The sequence below is a fragment of the Malaclemys terrapin genome, chromosome 7, assembly GCF_027887155.1.
Source record: "Malaclemys terrapin pileata isolate rMalTer1 chromosome 7, rMalTer1.hap1, whole genome shotgun sequence".
In the NCBI taxonomy this organism is placed as follows: Eukaryota; Metazoa; Chordata; order Testudines; family Emydidae; genus Malaclemys; species Malaclemys terrapin.
In genome coordinates, this window is record NC_071511.1 from 83,078,214 (window position 1) to 83,094,542 (window position 16,329).

Genomic DNA, 16,329 nt, shown 5'->3' on the forward strand with positions numbered 1-16,329 from the left:
ATTAAACATTCTCTTCAACGATAGCTATTATCACTGCTGAGTGCACAGGAAGCACAGCACAGAATGGGTAGTGCAGAAGAGAAGGGTGCAAAGGTAGTTTTAAAGCACGCGTGCACCCCAGATTCTCTTACACTCCAAAAGCCAGCATAGTCCTCCAATGAAAGTTACAGCAGCTCACCCATATCCTCTAATAGTCTACTCCCACAACTCATAGCAGGAGCACTCTGGCCATTCCCTTTATACCTCCACCATATCCCTTATAGTCCTATACCAGGGGTTGTGCAGGGGGGCATCACAGAGCCTCTTGTGCTGGGGATAATTTCTGGTGGCTGTTTCCACTCCATTTATGGCCCTTTTACACCACTAGAGCATCATGAAGTGGCCAAAGATAGGAACAGAATTTGGCCCTATGGCTTCCTCTACCACGTGGTGAGTACTACAGTTGCTGACCCTTCCACCCATCCCCAAATACTCCATTAGTGCTTTGTCATAATTCAGCTTCCTCCTATCTTGAATGTCTGAATACTCAGATTTGGAGAAATTCTAATCCGAATTTGAATACAACACTTTGAAACTATTAATTATGCAATTTAGATTCTACAGCATTTTTTGGAGGAGGACACATTGTGGTAGGAGACATGAAAAAGCAATATGTAATAGCTGGGAGCCAGGATAAAGGTAGAAAGACTTGCAGCTTAGTGACTTCTTTTGTTTTTGCAATTTTCCTGCATAATATGCAATTCCTGGATACTCTCCGCACTTCAAAGACAAAAGACATATTTGCTTTGACACATTACTGTTGTGACCCTGAAACTTTAGCAACTACAGACTGACAAGTGAAATTCTGTCACAGGCAACAGTTTTTCTGTGTTTGGTCTCTAAAAGCTGGGAAACGGTGCTCATGAATAGATCTGATTTTGCTGCAATATTTTGAAGGTGAGTGATAAGGGCAAAAGTCATAATAAAATAGAAAATAAAAATCAGAAGTAACAGGCAGTGTTCTGTGTGTAACGTCACCTTTCGTTTTCCATTTTCATCACAGATGGTGACAGTACGTGCATTCTAGTAATAGTGAATCATTTTGAACCTATCAGTTGACCTGCCAGAGTTGATCTTTATAAACCCTGCCAAGCTCACCAAAGGATTTTTTTAAATTGTCTTTTATAAGTGATGGAGTCCTTTGTCTCAGTACTGATACCCTGCTCCCTCTCAACTTCCCTTGTAGCCCATTGTTTAATGTTATAGGTCTCAATTAACTTTGCTCATCTGTTTACCAGTACCTCTGCCTAACTAACTGTTCACAACCAAGATACCACAACTCATGAGTATTTTGTATTTTAGCTCCTCTACTGCCACCTGAATTTATCAGAGAAGGATGGAAAAATACTTAAAAACACACACCTACAGCTACTCCAGCTGTTCTTATTGTGATGGGTAGTTATTGCCAAATATCTGATTTATAGTTGTGTATTAACTCCTGAGGCTACAGTTATTTTTATGTGTCAATTGTATTTCTGTACTTGGGCCAACAGTACCTAACAATGATCTAGTGAACATGCCTAAATATGACAAGTTTCAGAGTAACAGCCGTGTTAGTCTGTATCCGCAAAAAGAAGAACAGGAGTACTTGTGGCACCTTAGAGACTAACTAATTTATTAGAGCATAAGCTTTCGTGGACTAAGATCTCTATCAAGCATTCTTAAAACTACAATACCCACCTGCTGAAGTGAAAAAACAGATTGACAGAGCCAGACGAGTACCCAGAAGTCACCTCCTACAAGACAGGCCCAACAAAGAAAATAACAGAACACCACTAGCTGTCACCTTCAGCCCCCAACTAAAACCTCTCCAGCGCATCATCAGAGATCTACAACCTATCCTGAAAGATGATCCTTTACTCTCACAGATCTTGGGAGACAGACCTGTCCTCGCTTACAGACAACCCCCCAACCTAAAGCAAATACTTACCAGCAACCACACATCACTGAACAAAACCACTAACCCAGGAACCTATCCTTGTAACAAACCCCGATGCCAACTCTGTCCACATATCTATTCAAGTGACATCATCATAGGACCTAATCACATCAGCCATACCATCAGGGGCTCGTTCACCTGCACATCTACCAATGTGATCTATGCCATCATGTGCCAGCAATGCCCCTCTGCCATGTACATTGGCCAAACCGGACAGTCTCTACGCAAAAGAATTAATGGACACAAATCTGACATCAGGAATCAAAATACTCAAAAACCAGTGGGAGAACACTTTAACCTGTCTGGTCATTCAGTGACAGACCTGCGGGTGGCTATATTACAACAGAAAAACTTCAAAAACAGACTCCAAAGAGAGACTGCAGAGCTAGAATTGATATGCAAACTAGACACAATCAACTCCGGTTTGAATAAGGACTGGGAATGGCTGAGCCATTACAAACGTTGACTATCTCCCCTTGTAAGTACTCTCACACTTCTTATCACACTGTCTGTACTCGGCTAGCTTGATTATCACTTCAAAAGTTTTTTTTTTGTTTTTTTTGTTTTTTTTTTTCTCTTAATTAATTGGCCTCTCAGAGTTGGTAAGACAACTCCCACCTGTTTATGCTCTCTGTATGTGTGTATATATATCTCCTCATTATATGTTCCATTCTATATGCATCCGAAGAAGTGGGCTGTAGTCCACGAAAGCTTATGCTCTAATAAATTAGTTAGTCTCTAAGGTGCCACAAGTATGCCTAAATATGTACCTCTACCAGTGGAAATTTGGAATAGCTACAGGAAATAAAGGCCCATCTCAAATGAGAATCATAGTAAGATATGCAGGACTGCAAGTGAAAACTTAAGGGAATATCACTTAGTACAGTGGCTCCCAATCTTTCTGGACTACTGTACCCCTTTCAGAAGACTGATTTGTCTTGTGTACCCCAAGTTTCACCTCACTTAAAAACTACTTGCTTACACAATCAGACACAAAAATACAAAAGTGTCTCAGCATGCTATTACTGAAAAATTGCTTACTTTCCCATTTTACCATATAGTTATAAAATAAATCAATTGGAATAAAAATATCTTACTTACATTTCAGTGTTTAGTATATAGAACAGTATAAACAAGTTATTGTCCGTATGAAATTTTAGTTTGTACTGACTTCGCTAGTGCTTTTTACGTAGCCTGTTGTAAAACTAGGCAAAAGCCTGGTAACACTCAAACTCATAGGTCCTGCAGAAGGTGACTCAGACCAGTGTGCTAAGTGTTACAGAAGTAGAAAAATTAGATTATTTTAGGTGCTTTTGGCATTGTGTAAGGCACAAAATCAGTCATGGTGCCTGCCCAGAGGATCTTATCTAAACAAATTACACCTCTACCCCGATATAATGTGACCCGATATAACACGAATTCGGATATAATGCGGTAAATCAGCGTTACGGGGGGCGGGGCTGCGCACTCCGGAGGATCAAACCAAGTTCAATATAACGCGGTTTCACCTATAATGCAGTAAGATTTTTTGGCTCCCGAGGACAGCGTTATATTGAGGTAGAGATGTATTAGTTCTAAAAGGAAGACAGAAAGCCACTGACTACAGGGACCCTGTCGGCTGGCAGGAATCCAGCATCAAATGATATGTCTACACAGATTTCTGAAGCAAGCTTCCCACCTGGGTCAATAGACTCAGGATAGCAGGGCTCACACTAGCACTCTCCAATAGCTGTATAGACAGCACTTCGAATTTGTGGCTTGGGCTGGAGCTTGGGATCTGAAGTTTATGGAGCAGGGCAGGCTTCAGAGCCCAAGGTCCAGCCTGAGCTTCAACTTCAAAACACTGTCTATTTGAGAACACTAGTCTGAGTCCTGCTAGACCAAGTCTGTCAACCCCAGCCTGGAAAGGTCACTCCAAAATGCTGTGTAGACATATCCAAAGATGTCTGGCACAAATTCAGTAGGCCTAAGTTTATGGAGATGAGCTTTGCACTATTATTTGTTGGCAATAGCTCCTGATTAATTTATTATCTATTCCCAACATTCAGAATTTGACAAATCCTGAACTATATCTATTCTGGAGTGGGAGAAAAGCCCAGAGAGGAAGTCAGTTAGAGCAGAATCCCATTAACGATTGCAACTGGTTTGTCTCTGAAAGCTGAAATCTCATATATGATAGACAAAGCAAACTAAAGAGAGAAATCTGAAAGATATTGAAACAGTGTTGTGATAAACACTTCATACTTGTCAAAACAAACTTATCTTACTTGTAACACAAAGTAGTGTTTCTGTTAATTTAAATCACAGTACTTCAACATACTTTGTTGCTTTAATTTATGTACCTTTCCTTCTTTAACAAAAATAATACTTATCTGAACTGGAATGAACAGATTCTGTTTCTGGACACAGAATAGATTGCTACAATCAGAGCGACTTCCGTTATCAAGTAGTACACCCTATTATTTTCAATTTCATTGAATTTTTAAGATTGCCCTGGGATAGATTAGATATATCTTAACATGGTCAATAAACATTTTCTCCAACACATGCTGACTATTTAAAACATAATGCCCTTTGGTTGTTAAATATATCATATAAAATTTCCATTGCTGGAATACTTTGTTTCTTTATCAGGTAGAATCAGTGTCATAAAAGATGAACCGACTCCACACACTATACTCTTTTAAATGCTCCCCAGTGACCTCTCCTTTCCTTGTAAGAGACATCAACAGCTTCCCAAGACTTAGTTGGAGCTGCAAAAACTCTTGTTTATGATTAACCTTATTGATGGCTACAAAACACAAAGGGTTTTGACCTTGTTCCGCTAGTTCCAGAAGACAGTCAGACAGTACTCAATTCACAACTAGAAGCTGTATATTCCCTAAAAAGAAAACTCAGAAAATATATTATGCCATCATGGAATGCTACAGTTTAGCAAGGAAGAGAAAATACTCAAAGATACAGTGAACATTAGTGTAAGCTTTCATTGTTGTAATAAAAATGGGAAATGGCATTTGCAAAATATGTACGTCATTATAAAAAGAAACAGAAAGGGAAGGAAAAAAGAGATTGTCTACCCTCCCAACTTCAGTCATCTCTCTCCGATTATGGGGTTTCAGGAATTTCAAGTCTAATCTGGGTCTTCCACATCCCAGGAGAGGACCTTAACCATTGGACTAAAGATTATAAGGGAAGCCATCATCCTTGCTATCTTCCTCTCCACCCCTAGCATTTTGTTAATCTAGTCCACTTTCACTTTTGTCAAAAATGCCCAAAATCAAAATGGAAAAACTGGGATCAGGTTGAAACAAAGCATTTTTTGTTTCAACCCAACTTTAATTTTTTTTTCAATTCATCAGAAAACTTCTGATTTTGGTTCAACCCAAAATGATTTTTTTCCAATGTTTTTAGAATTGCCAGAGAACTGAAAAATCCTGAGACCCTCCCACCTTGCAAGGTCCCGGAGCCCAGACTCCAGCCTGAGCCCTAATGATCAGGGCCACCTACTCCTATAAGACTGAAGCACCATAATGTGGATGGGATGCATTCTAACCATCCCTTTTTGGCAGGGGCAGAAGGAGCAGTATTATGAGAAAGAACAGGAGTACTTGTGGCACCTTAGAGATTAACAAATTTATTAGAGCATAAGCTTTCGTGGACTACAGCCCACTTCTTCGGATGCATATAGAGTGGAATAAATATTGAGGAGATATATATACACACATACAAAGAGCATAAACAGGTGGGAGTTGTCTTACCAACTCTGAGAGGCCAATTAAGTAAGAGAAAAAAAATTTTTTTGAAGTGATAATCAAGATAGCCCAGTACAGACAGTTTGATAAGAAGTGTGAGAATACTTACAAGGGGAGATAGATTCAATGTTTGTAATGGCTCAGCCATTCCTGTATTATGAGAAAGGAGTGAGTGTGAATGAAATGCCTAATCCAGGCTCTGTAGGAGATAATCCAATCCTGCTTCTTCTGTCTTCTCTGTGGCGTTTCTTGCTCTTTGTTTACTATTTTCTTCATGACTCTCAACCCTCTCCTCACTCACTGAATCTCTTCTTCAATACCCTGCTTTCCCCCAACGGTCCATGCTAGTTCAACAGATGTACTTTTATTTTTCCCCATCCCCATACACTACAAGAATTTGTTCTAATTTAGAATGGAAAGACATTTATAAATATGTAGTTCAATATATTCTTTTGTTTTGAGCCTTTGTCAACAGGGGAAAAAATGGCAAACAGCACAGATACAATGCCTTAGACTCATGTCCTTCAGCTGATTTATCTGTGAGAGCCAAGATCATTCTCAAGCACTCCTGAACATAGAGAATAATCATTTTAGTCTGGATTCAAAAACATTGTCATTTACATCAAAAGACAAGAGCACGCTCCATAAGTTCCCACTGATCTGCAAAGTCAGAAGCTGCCAGGTGCCCATAGCAGTCTATTGGTTAAATATAGACCAAGAGAAGCCTGTAGCTAATAAATTATTCCTCAGCAATAGGACTAACTGCAATTAATGAAAATTACTACTGAGGGATTCAGGAGATATAGATTATTTCTGCAAAGAGAAAACAGCATAAATAAAAAAAGATGGCTTGATATTTCATTTTTATTGTTTTTCTTTCCAGGGTGGTTGAGAGTTTTAAAGAATTTTTATTGTTACTGGGAATGCTGAGGGAGGAGGAATTGTTTTGGAACCTTCTTGGCTGAGTTATTCTTTTAGACTTTCCTCAAAGATAGACTGTTTTCTATTTCTCCAGAGCAGAATACTGTTCAGGAGGTAAAGTGCAGTTACAACTAAAGATATTAAAGCAAACCAAAGGAAACCTGACTGTTCTTACAACAGAAGATAACTGTGTTGGAAGTCTACTAATACAACCAAGGGAAGACAATTCAAAAGTTTCCTATAGCCCCACTGTAAATTATTCAACAGTAATAATCCTGCCATCTTAATAACACTTCATATAATTCTGTGCTGGTTGTGAACAAAACCTGCACTGAAAGTAAGATGTAAGCAATTTAGTTTTTAAACACTTCATTCACTGAAACAGCTCCTTTATGATTCAATAGATGTCCAGAAGGTATCCCTTTACTTACACTGGTGTAAAATCATAACACTGAAACTGAAACTATTCCAGATTTACACCAGCATAAATAAGATCAGCATCTGGCACAGAGCATCCAGCTATTCAGTCAGCAAAATCAAAAAGAAGGTGAAATGAGTTCTCCTTATCATAGCAATTCTCATAACTATATTCCCATGGACCACCAGCGGGCTACAGATCTCTTGAGGTGGATTTACAGGAACATCCAATGAAAAAGAAAATGGTGCAGGGAAAATGGTACACAAGACAGTCTCTTACAAACTGACCCAAAAGTGAACAGCTGGAGAATCAGTGTCACATCTATTATCCTTGATTGTTTTCTTAAAATTTTGTGTTCTCCACCTGCAGCACTCTGTTACTAAGGCCTTGTCTACACTACGAGAGTAGTTCGATTTTACTTAAATCGAATTTTTGGAATCGATATTGCAAAGTCGAACGTGTGTGTCCACACTAAGGACAGTAATTCGACTTTGTGAGTCCACACTAACGGGGAAAGCGTCGACATTGGAAGTGGTGCACTGTGGTCAGCTATCCCACAGTTCCCGGAGTCCCCGCTGCCCATTGGAATTCTGGGTGGAGCCGCAAATGCCTTCTGGGTAAAAAAAATGTGTCCAGGGTGCTTTTGGGTAACTGTCGTCATCCGTCCATCACTCCCGCCCTCCCTCCCTGAAAGCGCCGGCGGGAAATCAGTTCGCGCACTTTTCTAGTCAGTGACAGCGCGGACGCCACAGCACTGCGAGCATGGAGCCTGCTGCAACCATCACTGCAGTTGTGGCCGCTCTCAACGCCTCGCAACTTATCATACACCTTTCCCTGAGGCAGATGCAGAAAAGTCAGGCGAGGAGGCTACGTCAACGCGGTGATGGCCTGAAGTCTGAGAGTAGCACAGACCTCTCAGAAAGCAGGGGACCCAGCGCCGAGAACATCACGGTGGCAATGGGTCATGTTGATGCCGTGGAACGGCGATTCTGGGCACGGGAAACAAGCACTGAGTGGTGGGACCGCATAGTGCTGCAGGTCTGGGATGAATCCCAGTGGCTGCGAAACTTTCGCATGCGGAAGGGAACTTTCCTGGAACTTTGTGAGTTGCTGTCCCCTGCCCTGAAGCGCAATGACACCCGGATGCGAGCAGCCCTGACTGTCCAGAAGCGAGTGGCCATAGCCCTGTGGAAGCTTGCAACGCCAGACAGCTACCGGTCAGTCGCGAACCAGTTTGGGGTGGGCAAATCTACCGTGGGGGTTGTTGTGATGCAAGTAGCCAAGGCAATCGTTGATGTACTGCTGCCAAAGGTAGTGACCCTGGGAAACGTGGAGGCGATCATAGATGGCTTCGCAGCGATGGGATTCCCAAACTGCGGTGGGGCCATAGATGGAACTCACATCCCTATCCTGGCACCGGAACACCAGGCCAGCCAGTACATTAACAGAAAGGGCTACTTTTCCATGGTGCTGCAAGCACTGGTGGACCACAGGGGACGTTTTACCAACATCTACGTGGGATGGCCGGGCAAGGTTCATGACGCTCGTGTTTTCAGGAACTCTGGTCTGTTTAGACGGCTGCAGCAAGGTATTTACTTCCCGGACCACAAAATAACTCTTGGGGATGTGGAGATGCCTATAGTCATCCTCGGGGACCCAGCCTACCCGCTAATGCCCTGGCTCATGAAGCCCTATACTGGTGCCCTGGACACTGAAAAAGAACTCTTCAACTACCGGCTGAGCAAGTGCAGAATGGTGGTGGAGTGTGCTTTTGGACGTCTCAAGGGGAGATGGAGAAGCTTACTGACTCGCTGTGATCTCAGCGAAACCAATATCCCCATTGTTATTGCAGCTTGCTGTGTGCTCCACAATCTCTGTGAGAGCAAGGGGGAGACCTTTATGGCGGGGTGGGAGGTTGAGGAAAATAGCCTGGTTGCTGATTACTCACAGCCAGACAGCCGGGCGATTAGAAGAGACCAGCGGGAAGCGCTGTGCATCCGGAAGGCTTTGAAAGCAAAGTTCCTGAGTGAGCAGGGTAACCTGTGACTTTAAAGTTTGTGTATTGAGAAGCTAAACCTGCCCCCGTTTCTTTACCCAGTTAATGTTGACTATCCTATCCAGTTACATACCCCCTTCACCCCACTTCCAACACACGTTTCAAAATAAAAATAGTTCTACTTTGTTAAAGCACACCGTTTTCTTTAATACTGTATTCGCGGGAATTTTTTAAAACTGGGACGCAGACTGTGGTGCGGAGCGGGTGTACTGTAGTGGCGCGAATGCAGCTTCTAAACTCAAGGATTGACAGGCTCCGCTGCGGTGGGATGGTTGTTTCAACGGAGCCTGTCACCCCTCCTGATAGGGACTGTGTGTATGGGGGGGTCTATGTGACTTTGTGGCAGGGGGAGGACGGTTACAGATCCCCTGCTGTGTGGCTCTGTGATCCTGCCTAAGGACCGCCGCTTAAGATCTGTAACTGCCCTCCCCTGCCACAAAGTCACAGAGCAACCCACCCCCCACCACATAACATGAAAACAACCTCCCAGACTAACCAAGGTAACTAGTCACTGCATCACTGCACTATGTATGTGCCCTGCTGCTGTGCCTGCCCCCGACTATATACCCTGCCAAAGGTGACTGTCCTGTCGAATTACCAACCCCCTATCCCCCCCTCCTCCAAAAGAACATGATGGAAACAGTAGTTAACAGAAACGTATTTTTTATTATCAACCAAACATGGAACTGGGAAAGTGAAACTTGGACGGGGGCTTGTGTCAGGCGGGAAGGAAAGAACTTGTCAAATTTTGGGGAATGAGAGCCTTCTGCTGCTCGAGCTCTCTGCAGGGGTGGAGTGAGAGTTAGCAGGGACTCTGCCGCCTCTCCTTCTGTGCACTTTGGGTGAGGGGAGTATGGGACTTGGTGGCGGGGGAGGGCGGTTAGAGATGGACTGCAGCGGGGCTCTGTCCTCCTGCCTCCGTTCCTGCAGAACATCCACAAGGCGCCGGAGCGTGTCCGTTTGCTCCCTCATTAGTCCAAGCAGGGTTTGAGTCGCCTGCTGGTCTTCCTGACGCCACCTCTCCTCCCGATCCATGTTGGCTTGGTGCATTCGGGTCAAGTTCTCCCGCCACTGGGTCTGCTGTGCTGCCTGGGCTCTGGAGCAGGCTATAAGCTCCGAGAACATGTCCTCCCGTGTCCTCTTCTTCTTATGCCTAATCCGCGCTAGCCTCTGGGAGTGTGATGACAGGCTAGGTTGTGAGACAGTCGCAGATGGGGCTGTGGGAATGGGAAAAAGGGAGTGAATTCCTCAGAAAGATAAATGTAGTTGTGAACAAAGAACATAGTCTTTCTCTGTGAACAAGACCATGCACAGCACCTATCACATGCGCACTCAGCACAAGGTCGAATTCTCGGCCTTCGCATTCAGTGCCTGGGGTCTTCTACAGCACATTTGAGAAGCCTCTCAGGAGAACGGAATTTCTGTTGCAGGCAGACATGGTAAGCCGTAGACTTGTGGCAGCTTAAAACTTTAATATTAGCAATGGCCTCATTTCACATTGAAATCAATGTCGGTCCCTGCTGCCAGCAATTCGGCAAGCAGGAAGTCTGCTCCTGTCCCACACCCTCGCGGCTGTCCCCGGGAACGATCCCTTTCGGCTGCCCCTCTCCCGCCTCCACCGCGTGGCTGCAAACCAGCGGTTACAGTTCTGTAAAGGAACGGCAAAGCAGTCCCAACACTAACATTCCCCTACCTCATTCAAAGCAGGTCATCATGAGCGACATCACCCTCATGAGGATCTCTGACAGCGAGAAAGAGAGAATGCTCCGGGAAAGCCTCCAAAGACCAGGGCCGTATGCCGCCATGCTGTGCAGAGCAATGATTCCAGAGTACTTGATAGTCTCGTGGCGTGGCAACGTGTCCTACTACGGAGGACCCAATAAGGCCGCTCTCCCCAAGAACCTAATGCAGCGGATTTCCAATTACCTCCAGGAGAGCTTCCTCGAGATGTCACAGGAGGATTTCTGCTCCATCCCCGGACATATAGACCGCATTTTACTGTAGCTGCTGTAGCAGTGACTAACCAGTAGAGCGGCTTGGGCAGGACAATCATGCAAAACCGGACATTGCTAGATTTTTTTTCAATAGTTGCACTGCCCATGACTGAACCGTTAAGCTAATCAAACTAATCATGAGAAACCCATTTTTTAAATTGTTAATATTCCTGTTCTGTTACAAATAAATGTTTAGATTTTTACAACACTTACTGGCTGATCCTTCCCCAGATTCTGTGTCCGGGGTAACGGCTGGGGAGGGTTGGTAGGGGATCTCTGTAAGGGTGATGAAGAGATCCTGGCTGTCGGGGAAATCAGCGTTGTGAGCGCTGTCGACTGCCTCGTCCTCCTCATCTCCTTCCTCATCTTCCCCGTCCGCTAACATGTCCGAGGATCCAGCCGTGGACACTATCCCATCCTCAGAGTCCACGGTCACTGGTGGGGTAGTGGTGGCGGCCACACCGAGGATGGAATGCAGTGCCTCGTAGAAACGGGATGTCTGGGGATGGGATCCGGAGCGTCCGTTTGCCTCTTTGGTCTTCTGGTAGCCTTGTCTCAGCTCCTTGATTTTCACGCGGCACTGCGTTACATCCCGGCTGTATCCTCTCTCTGCCATGTCTTTAGAGATCTTCTCGTAGATCTTTGCATTCCGTCTTTTGGATCGCAGCTCGGAAAGCACGGACTCATCGCCCCACACAGCGATGAGATCCAAGACTTCCCGATCAGTCCATGCTGGGGCCCTCTTTCTATTCTGAGATTGCACGGCCATCACTGCTGGAGAGCTCTGCATCGTTGCCAGTGCTGCTGAGCTCGCCACGATGTCCAGACAGGAAATGAGATTCAAACTGGCCAGACAGGAAAAGGAATTCAAATTCAAATTTTCCCGGGGCTTTTCCTGTGTGGCAGTTCAGAGCATCCGAGCTCGTACTGCTGTCCAGAGCGTCAACAGAGTGGTGCACTGTGGGATAGCTCCCGGAGCTATTAGCGTCGATTTCCATCCACACCTAGCCTAATTCGACATGGCCATGTCGAATTTAGCGCTACTCCCCTCGTCGGGGAGGAGTACAGAAGTCGAATTAAAGAGACCTCTATGTCGAACTAAATACCTTCGCGGTGTGGACGGGTGCAGGGTTAATTCGATGTAACGGCGCTAACTTCGACATAAACGCCTAGTGTAGACCAGGCCTAAGAGTCACACACAGGCAAGTCTTGCTTATCCAGAATACAGATTACTTGAATTAAGAAGTGTCTCACTAAAATCACAATTCCAATCAGTTTGCAAAATGTTATAACTTTCCACTAAGCCATTTAGGTAATGGAGGTTTCATCCACATGTAGTACAATAAAGTCACACAGCACTTTACAAGAAAGTGTAAGACCTGTTCCCTGTGCTGAAGGGCTTATGACCTAAGGACGTGATTCTGCCCCCACTGAAGTAATTGACAAACTCCCATTAATCTCAGTAGTGTAGGAACAGACCCTAAGGTAGACAAGAAAAAAAACCAACACACAAAACACAGAACCTCTGCCTCATTCAGTGAATACACTAGATTCACAAAAGAGCAGAATTAAGTGAACACTGACAGCCATAGATCTAGATTCCTCAGTATTTGAGTGCCTGACTTGCAGCCTAAGTAATTTTCTTTTATTGTAGTAAATTATATAAAAAAATTACTGAAGTACAGTGCGTTAGATTCTGTACAAACAGTTTGTGCCCCGAGGAGCTTACAATTTAAGACAGAAAACACACAGATAAATTCTGATGAGCCAAATGGATTAGAAGACATACCCGCAATATAGATAATCTCAATTCTGGCATTTCTTTTCCTGAGTTCTTAACCATCAGTCTTAATGCTCTCAACATGGTTTTTCTACATAATATTTATATCCCTTTGGTGTCATGTTTTGTATTTTGGGGCTGAAAAAAATGGGTACAGTTTTCCTTTAATTATTTGTTCACAGTATTCATCTGAATGATTTGTCCAAAATTTGAAAAACGTTGCAACGTTTTGTGGCTTGCATGCCAGTGAAGTGAAGGGAACATCAAACTTGCTTTGTAGGTTTGATATGTCACCTGGGCCATGTCATATTATAAACCAGCCATGGTAACAAGGCCCAGCCTAGAGTAGGCTGACACAAGTGAAAAAGTAAATGTGCACTATACTTTTCACTTCACAGATATGCATGCCAGAAGCCACAAAAATGCAGTAAACCCTATTGATGGGGGAGGGGGAGGGAGACTAACCTTTAATGACAGAAAATATTATTTCATTGATGGATTTAGCTCTAACTAAACAAGGTATTTCATGGACCTTCAGCTAGTATATAAAAACATTAGCCCTGAAACTTACCCTATTTTATTAGCTTTTTTAACAGGTTAATTTTTTTTATTTGAATATAAAAACCAATTTGAGATGGCAGATTTGTTTACTCTTGGCAGATTTGTTTACTCTGTGGCTACTACTTCATGACAAAAAGCTATTTGGCTCACCAGGTCCTTCTAAAGTTAAGATGCTGCTCTCAGCTAGGAGTACAGACAATTTCTGTTGTCTATTCTATTTAGGTTCTTAGACCATCCCCACCGTTATGGTGTCTGAGTGTGTTCATCCCCACCCAGTCCCACTTTCTCTTGCTGCCGCAGCCCCTTGAAACAGTGTTTCCTGAAATCCTGCCGTCTGAATTTAAATCTTCAAGTAAATCTGCTGCTACCAATCTGAGCATAGACATCTTTAAAATTGATCTGGCTCTGTGGCAGAAAAAGAAAACAACTTTTAAAAAACAAACCCTTCTTATCCTATGTATTTAGAGCAGAGGACAGATTTACATTTTAAATTTAAACTAGTCAGTGCCCTGTAAGAAAAGTTAGGAGCATGATGGAGCGTCCAACAAATTCAGCAGAGTGGGGGTGGGTTGTTTTTTAAAAAAAATTCATTTCCAATATTACAGCTCATTAATTCATTGCTATTAAATAGGGCTGGACAAATGGTTCAAGTAGAAATCCAAATCCACCTTTCCCAATCACATTAGAGTTCATCAAATCCAACCCAAACTGCAAATCCAACTCAGCACAGAGACAGGAAAGACCCTTCCCTCCAGACAGCCATCAGTGGAGGCATCAGAAATAGACCAGCCCCTTGCTCTACAGCTGGCCAAGTTTACTTTTGTTTACAAACCCTCTACATGGGTCATATTGACAAAAAAAATGGTCTTAACAATCTTGCTGCTTCTTAGCCTAGATGATGGATGAGTCAGTGCAACACTGACTGCCTTAAACATGCAGTAACACAGTCCCAGAAAATCCTCCCAAACAAATGGGAGCAAATGCTCCAGAGCCCTTTCCTCAGAAAGAAGCAGACAGGAGAGGAAGCTAGATGTGGAGTCATCTACTTCTGATATCTGAATAGCACATTGTTAAAATGCTGAAACCAAAGGAAAACAGCATATTCTGGAGCAAATGACTTTCACTGCATGAATTGATCATGGAATAATTAGTCTTGAAGCCATTATGTGATGTTGCCTATAGTTTATGACATTGCAATGTACCTAATTGCAATCTGAAGTATCTTACAGGTAGGTACCCAAAAATGGGGACTATTGCTTAAAGATAAAACTACATCTCCAATCCTGCATTGGAATTTACCGCCACAGATTTCTGCACCCGTGCATTCATCTAGATATTCTTGCTACTTTAAAAATCCATCTCAAATTCTAAAATAATCATCTGTGAAGCTACATTTTATTTCTATTGCATAAAAAAAAGCTGTCGGACAACATTCCATCTACCCCTAAACAGATTGTGTCCAATTTGTTAGTTTCACTTCTGGACTCTTGATCTGTCTTGAATTTCATAGCCTAGTTATCCACTCATCATGTTCCTTTGTGCCTCCTAATCTGTGGGCTTGTGTACAGTATTTTAAAACTGCATTTAAAAGAGAATTGACTTAATTACACTCATCTTCACAATTAAAAACATACAAAAAATACACTGTCATTTGTTTTTGCCAACATGCATTTACTCTGCTCATGTACATGGTGCCATTTTCTTCCAATTATACCATAGAGGGGAAAGTAGTATCTAGTTTCCTTTTAAAAACAGTTTGCTTTTTTCCTGAGTGTAGATGCAACTATGTTCTATGGCAACTAAAGTTAGAAAAAGATAAAACCATGCTTTTAAAGAAACTAAAAAGTATATTATTTTTTAAAATCACTTAGCATTATGAAGTGAACATTCAAAGCTAAATTGCAGCCATTAACTCTAAACTTGGAGAAACGTTATCTTCTTCAAGTAACTGTTGGCCAAATGATATTATAAAATGGCAAACAGAACAATAGACAGGTGGTAAAGCAACTGAAATAGAGTAAATTGGTTATATTGTACTGGATCCCTTCTTCCATTGCTCTCCATGGCCAACGTCCAGAATGGAGCTCACTGCTAGGAAAAATATTACATTTGGGCTGCAGCCATTTTTTTCATTTTATTTGATTTCTCTTCTACCTGAATACCAATTTAGCAGCTAGGAAATAACTGCCCTCATCAACATTACAATCTCAAGGGACTTGTTCTAGTCAGTCATCACCATCACCATCATCATGTTCCCATTATGCCTCCTCCACTCCTGTATGTTTCTGGCAAGTCTTTCAATGGTTTTTCTGAGGCAGGTTGTATGGAATGAAGATAGTTTGGGCATGTCATACTTTCTTATTCCCCAGCATTTTGCACTATAAAATAGTGTTGAAAGTACACAGCTCTGATAAATCTTGAGTTTGGTTTTGGTGCTGTATTTTGACAATTTCCAGACTATATTTAAGCTCCTGAAGGTGTTCCTGGCTTTACTGATTCTGTTCCGGATATCCTAGCTTGTTCCACCGTCCTGGCTGATGGTGCTGCCCAAGTATGTGAATGTTTCTACATTGGTGAGAACATGATCCTCTATCTGTACTGGTGATGGTGAGTACAGCTCTGCAAAGCAGTTCTCAAGATCCTGACTATTTGAAGTCAGATTTTACCCTTGAGTAGAGGGCAGCAGACGATTCATTCTATGGCCAACAGAGGGGGAAGAGTCTCCTTTCTTAGCCTCCTATTTTAAAGAATCCATGACATTTCCATGGTCCAAAAACTACAGAGGCATCTATTTTAATAATTCCAATTAAAAGCTTGAAGAAACAAAAGGCAGTTTTATTTGTTCATTTTTCTCTTATACAATAGCATG

At 42.8% G+C, this 16,329-nt stretch overlaps 1 protein-coding gene across 8 annotated transcripts in view; it reads right to left on the reverse strand.

Annotated features, from left to right (window-relative positions):
* The window catches only part of CTNNA3 (catenin alpha 3), a 954,554-nt gene that overhangs the window by 842,973 nt on the left and 95,252 nt on the right, over positions 1-16,329 (reverse strand). The gene's annotated exons all lie outside the window — the stretch shown is intronic.